Raw genomic sequence first — 17,337 nt, 5'->3', positions numbered from 1 at the left:
GTTCGTTCCACTTTCTTGGTTGGGGCCATATTTAAAATACGAGCCGCGGAGCTTAGACAATAACCCCAAAATGATAGAGGTAACGAGCTTCTTGCCATCATAGATCGAACCATATCCATTAGGGTTCGGTTCCTCCTTTCGGAAAATCCATTAAGTTGGGGTGTTCCGGGTGGAGTAAGTTGTGAGATAATCCCACAACTCTTAAGATGATCTTGGAAAGCATCGCTTAGGTATTCACCTCCTCTATCGGTACGAAGTACCTTGATTGTCTTATTGAGTTGATTTTGTACTTCATTTTGGTATTCTTTGAATGCTTCAAACATTTCGTCCTTGTGTCTTAATAAGTAGACATATCCAAAACGACTAAAGTCATCAATGAAAGTAACAAAGTATCTTTCACCATTCCTAGTCATGGGTTTAAAGGGTCCACATACATCCGAATGTATTAATCCCAATAAATCTTTAGCCCTTTCATAAGTCCCTTTGAAAGGTGCTTTAGTCATCTTGCCTTGTAAACAAGATTCACATACATCAAACGAATCCATTTCATTTGATTTCAAAAGTCCATTTTTTTGAAGTGTATGCATTCGGTTTTTGTTTATATGACCAAGGCGACAATGCCATAAATAGGAATCACTCAAATCCCTTTTGAGTTTCTTGGTGCTAGCATGGTATATAGAGCTCGATGATGCGTCATCATGAACCAATTCATAAATTCCATTTGAAGGCGAAGCCTTGAAATAGAATACATTATCTAAACAAAAATGGATATCATCATTAATAAAATTAACATTAAATCCACATTGTCTCAAACGGGAAATAGAAATAATGTTTCGACATAAGTCGGGTGCATACAAAACATCATTCAAAATAAGTTCCAAGCCACTTGGAAGTTTCAACACAAAGTCTCCTTGAGCTTTCACTTGCACTTTAGCTCCATTTCCCATGAAGAGACTTGATGTTCCCGTTTGCTTGTTACTTCTTTTGAACCCCTGCAAGGAATTGCAAATGTGAGTTCCACATCCAGTGTCTAATACCCATGTATTAGAAGAAGTAATACTAAGCTCTATATATACCATATATATATTACCTGAGGTTTGCCCTGCATCCCTCTTGTCCTTCAACTCCTTAAGATAGACCGGGCAATTTCGCTTCCAGTGACCCATTTCACCGCAACCGAAACACGGGTCTTCTTTGGGGTTTGCCTTCTCGGCTACCTTTTGCTTCTTAGCCTTGTTGATGGTTGGGGTAACCATCTTCCCCTTCCCTTTGCCTTGATAGGCTGGTCCCTTTCTCTTAGCCACCTTTGGCTTAGAGGTGTTACCTTTAGACCCACCTTGATCGATCGCTAACACGGGTAAAGCCCTTTTACCCATGCTAGTTTCCGCCGTTCTTAGCATACCGTGAAGCTCACCTATGCTCTTATCCATCCCATTCATATTGTAATTAATTACAAATTGATCAAACCTTTTTGATAGGGAGTTAAGGATAAGATCGGTGGCTAACTCATTAGATATGTTTAGGTTAAGATGGTTAGCACGATCGATAAGGCTTTTCATCTTAAGTACATAAGATGAAACCGATTGGGTATCGTCCATACGACAAGCATGTAGCGCCCGAACCGTTTCGAAACGCTCAACACGCGCTTGTTGGAGGAACATCTCCTTCAATTGCGTTATCATGTCGTATGCACTATGATGCTCGAAATCCTTTTGGAGTTCGGGTATCATAGTCCCAAGCATTAAGCATGAGACTTGAAGGGAGTCGTGGCAATACTTATCGTAAGAGGCCATTGCCTCCACATCATTCTCATCCGGTTGATCGGGAATGGGGTCCTCAAGCACATACATTTTATCCTCTTGTTTGAGGACAATTCGAAGATTGCGGAACCAATCCATAAAGTTTGTATGGTTGAGTTTGTCTTTCTCGAGGAGAGACCGTAACGATAGGTTGTTCATGTTAAGTGGTGCGTTTTGCATGTTGTTGTTGTTATTAGCGGCCATCTACAAAATTCAACAAAGTCCTTTTAAGTATCGATTTTAAATTTAATAAACAATACCCTTTAAATTTGTTTTATTAAATATTAGAATCCAACGGTAAATCAAATTTCGGTTAGGTGACCTTTATCCCGTCATTTGATTTAGCTAGGTAGTCTTAATGACAATTGCAATCCTTTTGCAACTTCTAAGTTATGGGATCATGCAATCCTTTTGCATGGCATATTAATCCCATCAACGCCTATTTGTTCCTCATGCTTCGGTGACCCTAAGTTCATAATTCCCAAATCAAGTCGTCCTTCTTGCGTAAACATGTAGACTTAACATACAAGTGGTTAGGTGACCTTTATCCCATATGTATGCGAAGTGTACCTTATTCACATTAGTTCACTCATGACGGTTAGGTGACCTTTATCCCATCAAGAGATTCCTAATATGTCCAAGTGTTTCCACAAAAGGATGGCGTTTAACTTGTTTACCTTGTTTTAGTTAAAGGGATTTTATGTTTTCTACATTCTAGTTTTAGAAAACAAAATGCTATACACCAACATGCATTTGGTGTGTAGTGTTTTTTTTAAAAAACCCATTTTCATGTCCTTATTAGTAAACCAATTACTAGTTATAACCATTTCATCACCTTTTAAATAAACCGTTTTATTTAAGTCTAATAACCAATTATTAGTGTCATTTTGTTATGTTTTTATTATAACCATTTTATAATGTATTATGCAAGTGTTAACATGTGATGATCTTGTAGCAACCAAACATACAAACATACACAAGCATGCATAACAAAGTGTTCACAATCAAGAGCCATTTGGTGGACATTTGTTTAGCCAAAACAAATGTCACCTAAGAGGGTTAACCAAAGTAAGAGATTTTTACCAAAATCTCCCACTTAATCTTGTAATCTTCAAAGCTCCATCTTGTAATCTTCATCATGAGTCTTCACTTTCATTTTACAAAATTATATCCTAATACAATTTTTCTAGAAAATGAAATAACAACCTATTCTATTTTTACAAACCAAATAGAATAAATTACATCAACAAATTACAAGATTAATTACAACTTTTACAAACCAAAATTACCAAAATTATTACAACCATATGAATGAATATTACAACCAAGAATAATAACCAAATCATCCAAACATTCAACCACACGGTCTAGGCTCGATTGTGAACAACAACATAACAATAATCTTGGCCAAACTTGAAGTCCAAACCCACTTTTGGAACCCCAAAAATTCGGCCAACACCATAAACCCACCAAAACCCAAAATTTTTACATTCTACTTTCATGCATGTTGGTAGATTGTAAAATAAATGAGTTTAATAGCCAAAAACAAGAAGCATATTAACAAGACTTTGGCTCTGATACCATTGATGGAATTCTTCACATAAACAAGTTACAAAACCCATTTTGTATATGTATGTATTCGTGTATATATGTGTATGTCAAGCGGAAGCAAAATAAAGTTTATGCATGTAAAGTTTAACCTCTTAAACAAGAATTCCATTAAAAGATCTAGTCTTGAATAATATACTTAAATGTAAATAGAAGCTAGTGAGGTGTTATACCTACTCCAAAAGGAGGTGAAGAACAAGGATGAAGAAGATGATGTAGACGAACAAAGCTTCTAACTTGAAGCCTCAAATCTTTGATACCCACAAGCACTAATCAACACCCAAGACTTGGTTAGGATTTTAAACACTTAAAATAAGCTTGAATCAAACTTGAAGAACCCCTTTTTGTTCTCCCTTGAATTCGGACAAGAAGGAGGAAGAAGGAGGAGTTTTTGTTTTTCAAATTTGCATGTAATCTAGTATGTGTGAATGTCCCCAAGTAAAAGTATCAAATGAAGAGATTTAAGCAACCAAGACAAGCATGGGGTGGCTTGTCTTGGAGCCATAAAACCGCCACCCCATCTATTGGTGGAGGAAAATCCTTTTAATTTTTATTATTCAAATTAATAAGATTAATTTGTTAAATAAAATTCCATTTGATACTTCCACTTACTTCTTTATAAAACCTATTATAAAGATAAGTAAATATACTTATTTACTTGTACATCATAAACTTATAATCCTCTTACAAGTTGTCCATGTATTACATGCACATATATTTAATTTTATAACCATTTTATAAAATTATCACACTTACATTTTTAATTATCCAAATAATTATTCAAGCATATTATCTTTAGAAAACCAATTTCTAAAGTCAAAGTGTATAGTATTTATTTTAAAGATCCATTCCTTAAAACAAATACTTTAAGGTGTTGTTGGCTTGTTATTGGGTATGACCCGACTTGGATCATAACATGTTGGCCACATTAATCAATTATGTCTCTCGGGCATATGAAATACCTTCAATCTCCCACTTGCACGAGAAACATAAGGAATTAATGCAAGTGACAGATACCACCTAACGACCGTCCATCACCCCCAACATGTTATGACTTAGTGCCATTCAATAACATCATCCCTTTCGAGTTCCCATCTCGAATATGATTAGGTGAATCTTTTAATATATCCTTTTGTCCTAGATGTCATGTCAAATCCAAGAGACATAGAATGATCACTCTCTTATAGATCTAACTTTATCAGGCCTTAGGCATCTGACTCTCAACGAATAAGAGGGACAAATTCCATCTTGACTACATACGTCCTAGACACTACACTTCGTACCATACCTGAAGCCTCCCTTATGTACTACCATGTTTCAGAATAGCGAAGGAAAGAATCAAGGCACAATATTCGGTGAATGTCTGAACCCAATATGTGTCTCAGGTCAGAGGATATAATGATATTCTCCTTTACTCAAGATTACATGTGATCAACCACAAAGGCTCCATATAGTAAATCTTGAGAGCGGGTCTTCCAATATTTGTGTCCCACAAATATCTATGAACCTTGGTCGCAACCTTGCCCCACATTCACCATTTGAATGCTAACCAATCCAAGTTCATAATAGTCTAGACCTCACACTTGTTCCCACAAATGTGATCAACTACGGAATTCAGAATAATAGTTTATTCATGGATAAAATATGCAAAATTGGAACAAGACTCATAAATAAATTAATACCATAATTATATTAATGAGTTTGAACTAATTCGTTCCGTTACAATACATAAAATAGATCAATTCCAATCACTAGAATATCGAAGCCCTAATGCACAAACATGTCCCTCATGTTTTGGCCCATGTAAAAGCTTCGTGAGTGGATCCGCAACATTTTGATCTGTGTGAACTTTGTGAATACATATCTTTCCCTTTTCAACCTCATCCCTGATATAGTTGAATCTCCGCTCAATGTGACGAGTCTTTTGATGAGCACGAGGTTCCTTGATTTGAGCAATCGCACCCTCGTTGTCACAAAAGATCTCAAGAGGGTCCTGAATGGAAGGGACCACTCCTAAGTCGTCGATGAATTTCTTCATCCATGTAGCTTCCTGAGCTGCCAATGAGGCAGCAATGTACTCCGACTCTGTAGTGGATAACGCAACAACTTCCTGTTTCGCACTCTTCCAAGAGACCGCACCACCATTTAACATGAATACATAACCGGATTGTGATCGAGAGTCATCTCGATCAGTTTGGAAACTCGCGTCCACGTAACCTTTTACAGCGAGTTCCTCCTCACCAGACCCATATATTAGAAACATATCCTTAGTCCTTCTAAGGTATTTCAATATACATTTAACCGCAGTCCAATGACTATTTCCTGGGTTATTCTGGTATCTACTTGTCAAGCTTAGAGCGCATGACACATCCGGTCTAGTACATATCATTGCATACATGATAGACCCAATAGCAGATGCGTATGGGACTTTCTTCATTCTCTCTTATTCATCTTTGGTGGTAGGACACTGAGATGAACTGAGAACGGTTCCCTTTTGAATAGGTACCAAACCTTTCTTAGAGTTTTCCATCTTGAACCTTTTCAAGATTTTATCAATGTATGTACTTTGACTTAAACCTATCAACTTCTTGGATCTATTCCTATAGATACCAATCCCCAATATGTATTGTGCTTCTCCAAGATCCTTAATGGAGAAGCAACCTTTTAACCAAGTTTTGACCTCTTGCATTGTGGTTATATCATTCCCAAATAATAATATATCATCCACATATAGCACAAGGAACATTATGGAGCTCCCACTAGCCTTCTTGTATACACAAGCTTCATCACCATTTTTAATGAAGCCAAATTTCTTTGCCTCTTCATTAAAACGATGATTCCACATCCTAGATGCTTGTTTCAATCCGTAGATTGATTTCTTTAACTTGCATACCTTTTTAGGATTTTTCGGATCAACAAAACCTTCGGGCTGTACCATATAGACATCTTCCTCAAGATACCCATTTAGGAAAGCGGTTTTGACATCCATTTGCCAAATTTCGTAATCATAATGAGCAGCGATGGCAAATAATATCCTAATATACTTTAGCATTGCCACAGGCGAAAAAGTTTCATCATAGTCAACCCCTTGAGTTTGAGTGAAACCCTTTGCTACAAGTCTAGCTTTGTATGTATCCAAGTTTCCATGTATGTCGGTTTTCTTCTTGAAAAGCCACTTGCAATCAACTAGCTTAGAGCTAGGAGGTTGCTCAACAAGTTCCCAAACTTGGTTTTCATACATGGATTGCATCTCGGCGTTCATGGCTTCCTGCCATTTATCTTTATCAATCCTTGATAAAGCATCTTTGTAGTTTGTCGGTTCATCCAAATCAACCGTATAGCAACCATCCACGAGAAACCCATATCTCTCGGGAGGATTACTAATCCTACTAGATCTTCGAACGTCTTGTGTACTTTGATCATCCACATGATCATTTTCAACATCCTCATGTTGAGTGCTAGTGTCAACCAATTGTGTATCATCGGCTTGATCTTGTACCTCTACAAGATCTATTTTCCTTTCACCATTACCTTCCATAAGGAACTTGGTTTCAAGAAATTCCGCTTTCCGAGCTACAAATACCGTTTGCTCGGATGGATCATAGAAGTAATATCCCATGTCATCTTTGGGATATCCTATGAAGATACACTTTGTGGATCGAGAATGTAGCTTATTTGCTACATAACGCTTAGGATAAGCTTCACATCCCCATACTTTCAAGTATGAAAGAGAAGGAGGTTTTCCAAACCACATCTCATGAGGAGTTCGTTCCACTTTCTTGGTTGGGGCCATATTTAAAATACGAGCCGCGGAGCTTAGACAATAACCCCAAAATGATAGAGGTAACGAGCTTCTTGCCATCATAGATCGAACCATATCCATTAGGGTTCGGTTCCTCCTTTCGGAAAATCCATTAAGTTGGGGTGTTCTGGGTGGAGTAAGTTGTGAGATAATCCCACAACTCTTAAGATGATCTTGGAAAGCATCACTTAGGTATTCACCTCCTCTATCGGTACGAAGTACCTTGATTGTCTTATTGAGTTGATTTTGTACTTCGTTTTGGTATTCTTTGAATGCTTCAAACGTTTCGTCCTTGTGTCTTAATAAGTAGACATATCCAAAACGACTAAAGTCATCAATGAAAGTAACAAAGTATCTTTCACCATTCCTAGTCATGGGTTTAAAGGGTCCACATACATCTGAATGTATTAATCCCAATAAATCTTTAGCCCTTTCATAAGTCCCTTTGAAAGGTGCTTTAGTCATCTTGCCTTGTAAACAAGATTCACATACATCAAACGAATCCATTTCATTTGATTTCAAAAGTCCATTCTTTTGAAGTGTATGCATTCGGTTCTTGTTTATATGACCAAGGCGACAATGCCATAAATAGGAATCACTCAAATCCCTTTTGAGTTTCTTGGTGCTAGCATGGTATATAGAGCTCGATGATGCGTCATCATGAACCAATTCATAAATTCCATTTGAAGGCGAAGCCTTGAAATAGAATACATTATCTAAACAAAAATGGATATCATCATTAATAAAATTAACATTAAATCCACATTGTCTCAAACGGGAAATAGAAATAATGTTTCGACATAAGTCGGGTGCATACAAAACATCATTCAAAATAAGTTCCAAGCCACTTGGAAGTTTCAACACAAAGTCTCCTTGAGCTTTCACTTGCACTTTAGCTCCATTTCCCATGAAGAGACTTGATGTTCCCGTTTGCTTGTTACTTCTTTTGAACCCCTGCAAGGAATTGCAAATGTGAGTTCCACATCCAGTGTCTAATACCCATGTATTAGAAGAAGTAATACTAAGCTCTATATATACCATATATATATTACCTGAGGTTTGCCCTGCATCCCTCTTGTCCTTCAACTCCTTAAGATAGACCGGGCAATTTCGCTTCCAGTGACCCATTTCACCGCAACCGAAACACGGGTCTTCTTTGGGGTTTGCCTTCTCGGCTACCTTTTGCTTCTTAGCGTTGTTGATGGTTGGGGTAACCATCTAAACAATAATGTTTCGAAATAATGTTTCTGTAGCAAATAGTGTTTTACTGTAGCAAATCGTTTTTCACTGTAGCAAATAGTGATTTTCGAAAAAACACTGTAGCAAAATGAATTTTACTGTGGTAAATAGTGATTTTCGAAAATACTGTAGCTTTTCGGGTACTGTAGCAATTCGAAAATACTGTAGTAAATTAGTGTTTTACTTGTTCATCTTAAACATTTTAGTTAACTTATCTAAATATCAATTGAATCAATAAACGAATGTTACTATCGTTTACTAAATAACTTGAAATTATATATATGTATATATCTTTTTTTAATATACATAAATCAGTTTTTAAATACACATTGCAAGTTATTTATAAATAATTAATATTCTAATTTATTGTGTATATATATATATATATATATATATATATATATATATATATATATATATATATATATATATATATATATTTACAAATAGAGGTTCGTGAATCGTCGATCAATAGTCAAAGGTTAACTGAATATATAACATTAGTTCAAAAAGTTTGAGAATCAATATTACAGACTTTGCTTATCGTGTCGAAAACATATAAAGATTAAGGTTAAATTTGGTCAGAAATTTCTGGGTTGTCACAGTACCTACCCGTTAAAGAAATTTTGTTCCGAAATTTGATTGGGATGGTCATGGCTGACAATAAGTATGTTTTCATGATGCATATGAGCTAAAAATTAGAGTTTTATCATTATTGAGTAATATAGATAAAACAATTCGATTTTGTGAAGAGTACGAGTGAAGTTATCACAAAAGAGTGAAATGAATAAATGTAGATTCGTCATATCTTTTGACGTAGATAGGATTGATTTCCGGATTTCAAGGGATTTAGAGAAAATCTTCGTAATAAGATTTGATTCTTCGATAATTAGGATCTTATTTGATTAAATGCGATAACTTGTCACGATTGCTCTATCAGATTTTTAGCTATAAATCCACTCCCTTCGTTTCTTTATTTCCACAGCTCACCTTATATTCTTCCTCCCTCAACTCATACTTTAAAGTATTCGTCAATATGCTCCATCCAGTTCTGGTTCTTGATATACTCCTAATTTTCATATCTATCATTCTTCTTTTTCATCTGCCGCCGGAGGAGTCTATTCACTTTTACTATACTCTTGGCTTTATAGTATTTTTAGTTCTCCCGTGTCTTTACATTGCAATACTTATTGATATACACAGTTTGTGATTTATGTGTTGTCGTCGGGCTTTATATCTTTCCTTATTTTTCAGAGTCCCTGCTTTTGTCTTTCTATAATCATCGACATCCACAGTTAATGCTCTCTTCTATTTGCTGCGATTTATACTCCCATTTCTATTTCGGAGCTTCATGCTCTGTTTTCTCTTCTATCCATTAAGCACCGCAGGTAATGGTCCACAATTCGCAGATATGAATTTCGGAATGAACATAGTTAATGTTCTAAGAAGAAAATTGTAATGATACGGTCTTGATTTGTCAAATTACCAGAATACCTCGGAAAAGGCCGAATCATCAAGAAAAATATTTTCTTGATATGTGTAGAGTTTAAGTAGAATACAAGAGTCGTGTAACATAGCACATGATGACGTTATGATCTGTGAATCATCACGTTCCATTAGAAACTCAGCATGACTTACTGTAATATAATCACGTTGATCAAGTGTCATTATATTATACTAACTCATGCTTCAATTCCCAACACTGCTTCAAAATATTCATAATTTAAACTCGAAGGTTTACAGAATATAGAAACTAAACAGTTTCCTTTATGATGTAATACAGATAACGCGAGGAGATAAATGATTTCAGATAAGAATAGTTATGAAAATATCTTCAAAAATATCGAGGATATTTATAATGAAAGATATGATGATATCTTAGAATTTCTAATATCAAAGGACAATAAAGAAGATTTGTCCGTAAATATTTAGAGTCAGGGGTAAGGTATTTGTTAATGACTTCAGCAGTTACTGAATCATTTGAATTCTTTGAAGGCATGTTTAGTCTTTGTGATTTGTCCACAGCCTCCTTCATGGTTTGCTCAATCCATTTTCCAGTTCCAAACCTTCTCTTTTCTGAGCTTTACTAACACACTATTCTTTATCATCAAACTTTTGGCTGATAAGGTTGTTTACAGTTTTTGCTGCTTCATCAACATTCAAAGTTATCATAACCGAATCGTCGGTTATCAATTCGAGGTATTTTCAAGAGTTCAAAGGGTTTGAACGAGGATTGTAATTGTCAAGATACATATGATGTTCTAGAATTTTGAATGATACAAATATTTTTCTGGGTTTTATGAATAAAAGTGGTGTTCTAGCACAGTTTTGAAGTTAAAGTATAGCTTTGAAAGATGTAAGAATCTAAGAGTGATGTTTTCTGTTAAATCTTGGCTTGGATTCTGATTTTTCAAAATCAGAATATGTAATCAAATTTGAATGCAAATGGTTGTTTTGATTTCTAGGAAAGAATGTATATTGTTGTGAAAGTAGTGAGTATAGTTGATGATTTGTTGAATTAGAATCGAAGAATGTAACATATTATTTGTGAATTTATATATCTTTTGGGCATTACCTACCCGTTAAAAGTTTCACAAATAATATTTTGTACAAGAGAATTTTATTACAATTTTTATGAAAATATTAGTATGTATATTTTCTTCAAATGTAGTACAGATTTAATGAGTTAATATCATATTAAGCTCATTTGATTTTCAGCTGGAACTAGAAATGAATAATCTCTAAAACTTTAGAAATTTCGTAATCTTCGTGGATTATCTCTTCAATGTAAATGAAATTATGAATCAATACTTCGTTATTCATTTTTATTGATATTTCCTCGGTGAATGATATTAGTGCTCTTGGAATTCTTATGAATTTCATAAGATAAATGATGTTTTCTATAAAGTTTCGAGTACATCGAAGATAAAAGGGTAAAATCAAACATGTAGTTGATTAATACACTAAGTTTATTATGAAATGGAATTCATTGAGTTGAAACAGAGATTGTAGTTAATGATGGTTAAGTCGTTAACGAAGGATGTACATCATAGCATATTAGTAATATGAATTAACTGGGTAGTACCTACTAGTTAAGATTCACACGTAATAGCTTAGTACGAAAGATTTATTTTGATCTCAAAATTCATATATATATAAAATATACATATAATTTCTTCAGAGAGAAAGAGTTAATACTTCATAACTCGTTGATACGGTATACATGTTGTTGATTAGTAATGATGTTTGCGGTGATGATGGATCTGGCGGAGCTTGTGATGTTGTATATGCTGCTGATGCTGATGATGCTGACGGTACTGACGGTGCTGGTGATGCTGACGGTACTGTTGATGCTGCTGGTAAAACAGATCTAGCTTCTAAATTGTGCACCATTCCGATCAGGGTTTTATTTCATCATTTCTATTCGCTCAATCATTTGGTTTACAATTAGAACTAGAATAAGTAATCTCTAAAACTTTTAGAAACTACATATTCTCTGCAAAATATTTCTTCGATGAAGTTATGAATCAATACTTCATCGTTTGTTGTTGTTGGTATTCCTTAGTATCTATGGTGCGTATGACGTTGATGTTCAAGGTACAAATTGTGATGTTGAGGTGTGGGATGCGGATGTTTTTGTTGGTAGTTGTAATGATACTGTTGATGTTGATGATGGTGGTACTGTTGATGCCGGTGATGCTGCTGGTGCTTGTAATCTTTGCACCATATTCTCCAAACTCACTACCCGAGCGCGAAGCTCGTTGACTTCTTCTACTACACCGGGATGATTGGTGGTTCGGACGAGCGAATGAATAAGATCCAAAATTTGAGATAGTATATAATCATGATGAGATACTCTGGAGATGAGAGAGAAAATGGTATTACGAACAGGTTCGCCGGTAAGTGCTTCAGGTTCTTCGCCAAGAGGGAAATGTGGTGGATGGAAGGGATCACCTTATTCTTGTCTCCAATGACTAAGTAGGCTATGAACCCATTCTCAATTCATCCAGAATAGGTGATGGCTAATTGGTTGATCCATTCCGGTTACACTGTCTTCGGAGTTCAGGTGAATATCCATATCATAATAGCTGTCGGAGTTTAAGGAATTTGAACTAGATACAGGATCCATTTTGTGTAATCAGGGAAATGATTTTTGATGTGAAATAGATTATAGGACTTAGATTTGGTACTCTTCAATACATAATTTACATATGTATATATATTACCAAAATTCCATAAATTACGGAGAAATTTTCGGAAGATGTCAGGAAAAGTTTAAAGTAATGGATACGCTAAGATATGAATTTTGTCGATACATGTAACGACCCGCACTTTTTCGATCATTCTATACTTATAAGATTAATATTTACATAAATTAAACCTTACCAACATGATAAGCAATCCAAATCGATGAGATTTATATTTCCGAAAAGAGTTCTACACAATGTTTGACCGTCTAGTTTGACCGATGATATCACGAACTATACAATATATGATAATTATACGTTTGTGTATATATATATGTATATATACATATTTAACATGATTAATGAATGTTTTAATACCTCATTTTATATTAATAACAATAAGTTACAAGTATATTTTGAAACTACTAACTTAAGTTTTCAAAACGATAACTATACGTAACGTTATTTGACATAAATACTTAAGACTTATAATGTTTATACATATATCGTATAAGTAATGTATTTAATCACTTTTAAGAACTTAAATACATAAAATCATATAAGTGTATTCACAAAAGATAGCTATATTTGAATCCTCATTCCATTTTTCACAAAATTTCTATACGTATACCTAGAGTATTTGTACTCGTATCATACCAAGCTTCTATACGTATTTACTAATAGTAAATACACATCAAATCACCACCTAACCCACCCTTGTTACTGCCCTTAGAGCAAGGTAATTGGAATTTGGATGCATGCATGAATTATTATACAAAAATACAACAAAACTTTTGTTCTTGTCTCCCCATTCCCACGTTTTTAAGGAGGTCACAAGGATCATCATTTTGCTTCATTTAAACATCCATTCTCTAGCTAAAAACACACACTCTTTCTTACTCTCTAAACTCCATAACAATCCAGCAAAGTTCCATAAAGATCTAGCTTCAAAAACCATACTAAAACACCATAAGAAAACCATACAAAAACACTTCAAGAAAACCCTCCAAGAACACCAACTTACTTCCAAACTTTCATCCACTTCTATCACCCTTTTGATTCTAGCTTCTTACTCCTCTTTTACAGCAAACTTATCCAAGGAACTTGAGGTAGAATCTATGTTCATAACCTTATTCGATTCATATATATATAGCTATCTTATTTTGTGGTACAAAAGTTTAACAACAAGAACATAGTTTGAATGTTTTCAAACTTGTTTGCAAACTAAATAGATCCTTCTAACTTAACTTTTAAAATGCTTCAAGACATGTAACATAACTTATTTATATGTTAATTTAACAAGGTAAAACTTGGTTTTTCAAAGTATAAGTATTTTTGGAAAAATGGTCATTAAATGATTTTGTTGTAACAAAAATGTTTAACTTCATATGTTTCACTAAACTTTCACCTATGCCGTATGATTTTGAATACAAACCAAGGTATTTACAGTTCATAGTCTTAAAGAAGAACTCGATCCAAGAAGATGGCAATTTGAATCAACGAAAACGGACTTGTAACGAAGAAACTATGACCGAAACAAAATTGGTTATCCAAGACTTAATTGACTTCGGGATTCATTGGAAAAATTTACATAAAATCACATCTTTATAAGATAACATGATATTTTATATATATGTACTCATAATTCAATTTCATATGGTTCAGGATCACCCGTAAGCAACACGAGAAGATTAATCATAAGATCCCATGATTGTACGCAACACGTCATTTGACAACACCGGTACTTTATGTACGCAACACGTCATTTGACAACACCGGTACCATGGGTCAAGATTAATCTCGACCAATACATATACGATGGGGTTTTATTTATTTCGTTGGGGGTTTTATTTATTTCATTGCGGGTATATTAAACATCTAAAAATGAACCATTAAAATTGAATTACTAACAACGAACTGCTAACTACGGACTAAGGAATTATTCAAAGTATTAAAAGTATAACAAGTATATATATGTAACGTTTGTTTAAAAAGAAAAGGTATTGATACATTATATATGGATAGGTTCGTGATATCAACCGGAAGACCAAGTCAAAAATATATATATCTTCAAGACGAACGTGAGTATATAGTCCCACTTTTAAACTCTAAATATTTCGGGATGAGAATACATGTATTTTATGTTTTACATTATGGACACAAGTAACTGAAAAATATATTCTACGTTGAGTTGTACCACTGGCATACTTCCCTGTAGCTTGGTAACTGTTATTTACAGCGGTATTGTAAACGCGAATCCTGTTGATAGATCTATCGGGCCTGACAACCCCAACCGGACTGGACGACCAGTATTCAACGGTTGCACAGTACTTCGTTTTGTGACTACACTTGGTACGGTGTAGTAAGATTTCATATTAAAGGGAATATGCGACGTGAAAATGTTAAGTATGGTTACCAAGTGCTCAACCACTTAGAATACTTTTATTAAACTGTTTATATACGAAATCTTGTGGTCTATATATATATTGCTGCCGGCATTAAACCTATATCTCACCAACTTTATGTTGGACTTTTTAAAACATGTCTATTCTCAGGTGATTTCTAAAGCTTCCGCTGCATCATGTTGGATCTAACCAGGATCTTGCGTACGCATGTTTGTGTCAAAAATAAAACTGCATATCCGAGATGTTGTATTGTAAAATATGCTAGAAACCGTGTTGTTGTCATCATTTGTAAAGTTTGTAAGTCGAAGATTATCGCTAAACGTTAATCTTCTTTTTATTGTCTTAAGCTTGTAACAAAAATAATGGTTATGGTTTGTAATGTATAATATATGCAGTTTTCTTTCAAAAATGTCTCATATAGAGGTCAATACCTCGCAATGAAATCATACGTTATCTAACGCGTTCTTATGGTTAAGGACGGGTTATGACATGTGGTATCAGAGCGTTGGTCTTAGCGAACCAGGTTTGCATTAGTGTGTCTAACCGAGAAGTCGTTAGGATACATTAGTAAAGTCTGGACTTCGACCGGGTCTGATTTTAAAAAAAAAAAACCATTGCTTATCACTGTTGGTTAAAATTTATATGTAAATATTATGTAAGTACTAATGGGTTAGTTGTTGTGTGATAGATGTCGGGCTCGAAACTTATTATCACATTCAGCGACTCCGAATCAGAACCTTCAGATTGTGTTTCAGTCATTAACATATCCGATGACGAAAGTGGTATTTTTGGGGAAGACTCACAATTTCCGGATGAACCAACTATAGAAATATCGGAAAGTGAACCCGAGGAGGAAAGTGAACCCGAGGAGGAAAGTGAACCCGAGGAGGAAAGTGAACCCGAGGAAGAAATACAGGAAATTACAAAAGACGAGTTCGAACTAGGGAAGAAACGAAAAGCTAGTGAATTAGAAAATCCAAATCCCGAGTTTAATGAGAATGATGTGGCACCAATTCCACTCAACACTACCACCCCTATCCCCGCTATTCCTATTAGTGCTATCCCCGCATCTAGTTCTTCGGCACCTCAGCCAAAACGTAGGGAGACAGCTAGGATTCGCGTTGGGGGATTCCCTGGACATAAATGTTTTGGGAAATAGACCAAATGATGCGCTACCGTATTAAACCATGGAATCACATAATGTTTTGTATAATATTATTAGTGTGGTTTGTTTAAAGTTTGATGTAAGCATATGTAAAATAGCGAAGTATGAAATGCAATAATTTTCCATGGTTAAGTATTATTTAGATTGTAGTAATTGATTCTGTACTAAGCTATTAAGTATGAACATTAACGGGTAGGTACTACCCAAGATATAATTATAAAACGCTAATAAGAAGAAAAGGCTTTTATAATAATACCTGGTTCATATTATTAACAAGCTATAAATGTACTATAAATACACACTACATCTATAATATTCCATGTGAATAATTATTTTCTTTCATTAGGAAATGGCGCGATTGAATCGAATGACGGAACAAGAACTCGAGGAACTCATCAACCAGCGAGTGAACGACAGAATGTTATGGGTTGAGGCTGCAAGAGCTGCTGCAGTTAATCCAAATCCTCGTGTAGGATGCTCCTACAAGACGTTTCAAGCTTGCAAGCCATCATCATTCAGTGGAACGGAAGGACCGATCGGTTTAACCCGATGGATAGAAAAGATGGAGACGGTGTTTAAAATCAGTGGTTGTGATGAAAAAGACATGACCAAGTTTGCATCGTGCACTTTACAAGATAGTGCACTCACATGGTGGAAGAATTATGTGAAGGCGGTAGGAGGAGATGTAGCTTATGATACTCCATGGGAAGAATTCAAAGCAATGATAATCACCGAGTATTGTCCAAGGAATGAGGTTATTAAGTTAGAAGATGAGTTACGAAGTTTGAAGGTGGTTGGTACTGAAATCACTAACTACAATCAGCGATTCATGGAATTGGTTTTACTATGTCCTGAATTGGTTCCAACCGAAGCACGGAAGATTGAAATGTACAAAGGTGGTTTGCCCAAAAAGGTCAAGGCAAACGTTACAGCATCGAAACCTAAAACAATTCATGAAGCTATAACCATGGCGAACGAGCTAATGGATCAGATCATTTTGGACAAGAAAGCATTCAATACTGAGGTGAAGGTATTGGGGAACAAGAAAAAGTGGAATGGAGGTTATGATCGAGGTAACCAACAACAACCTTATAAGAAACAAGAAACCACGAAAGGTGCGGGTAGTGGTTCA

Source organism: Rutidosis leptorrhynchoides, chromosome 8 (assembly GCF_046630445.1).
Source record: "Rutidosis leptorrhynchoides isolate AG116_Rl617_1_P2 chromosome 8, CSIRO_AGI_Rlap_v1, whole genome shotgun sequence".
Lineage (NCBI taxonomy): Eukaryota > Viridiplantae > Streptophyta > Magnoliopsida > Asterales > Asteraceae > Rutidosis > Rutidosis leptorrhynchoides.
This window is presented reverse-complemented; position numbering follows the sequence as displayed.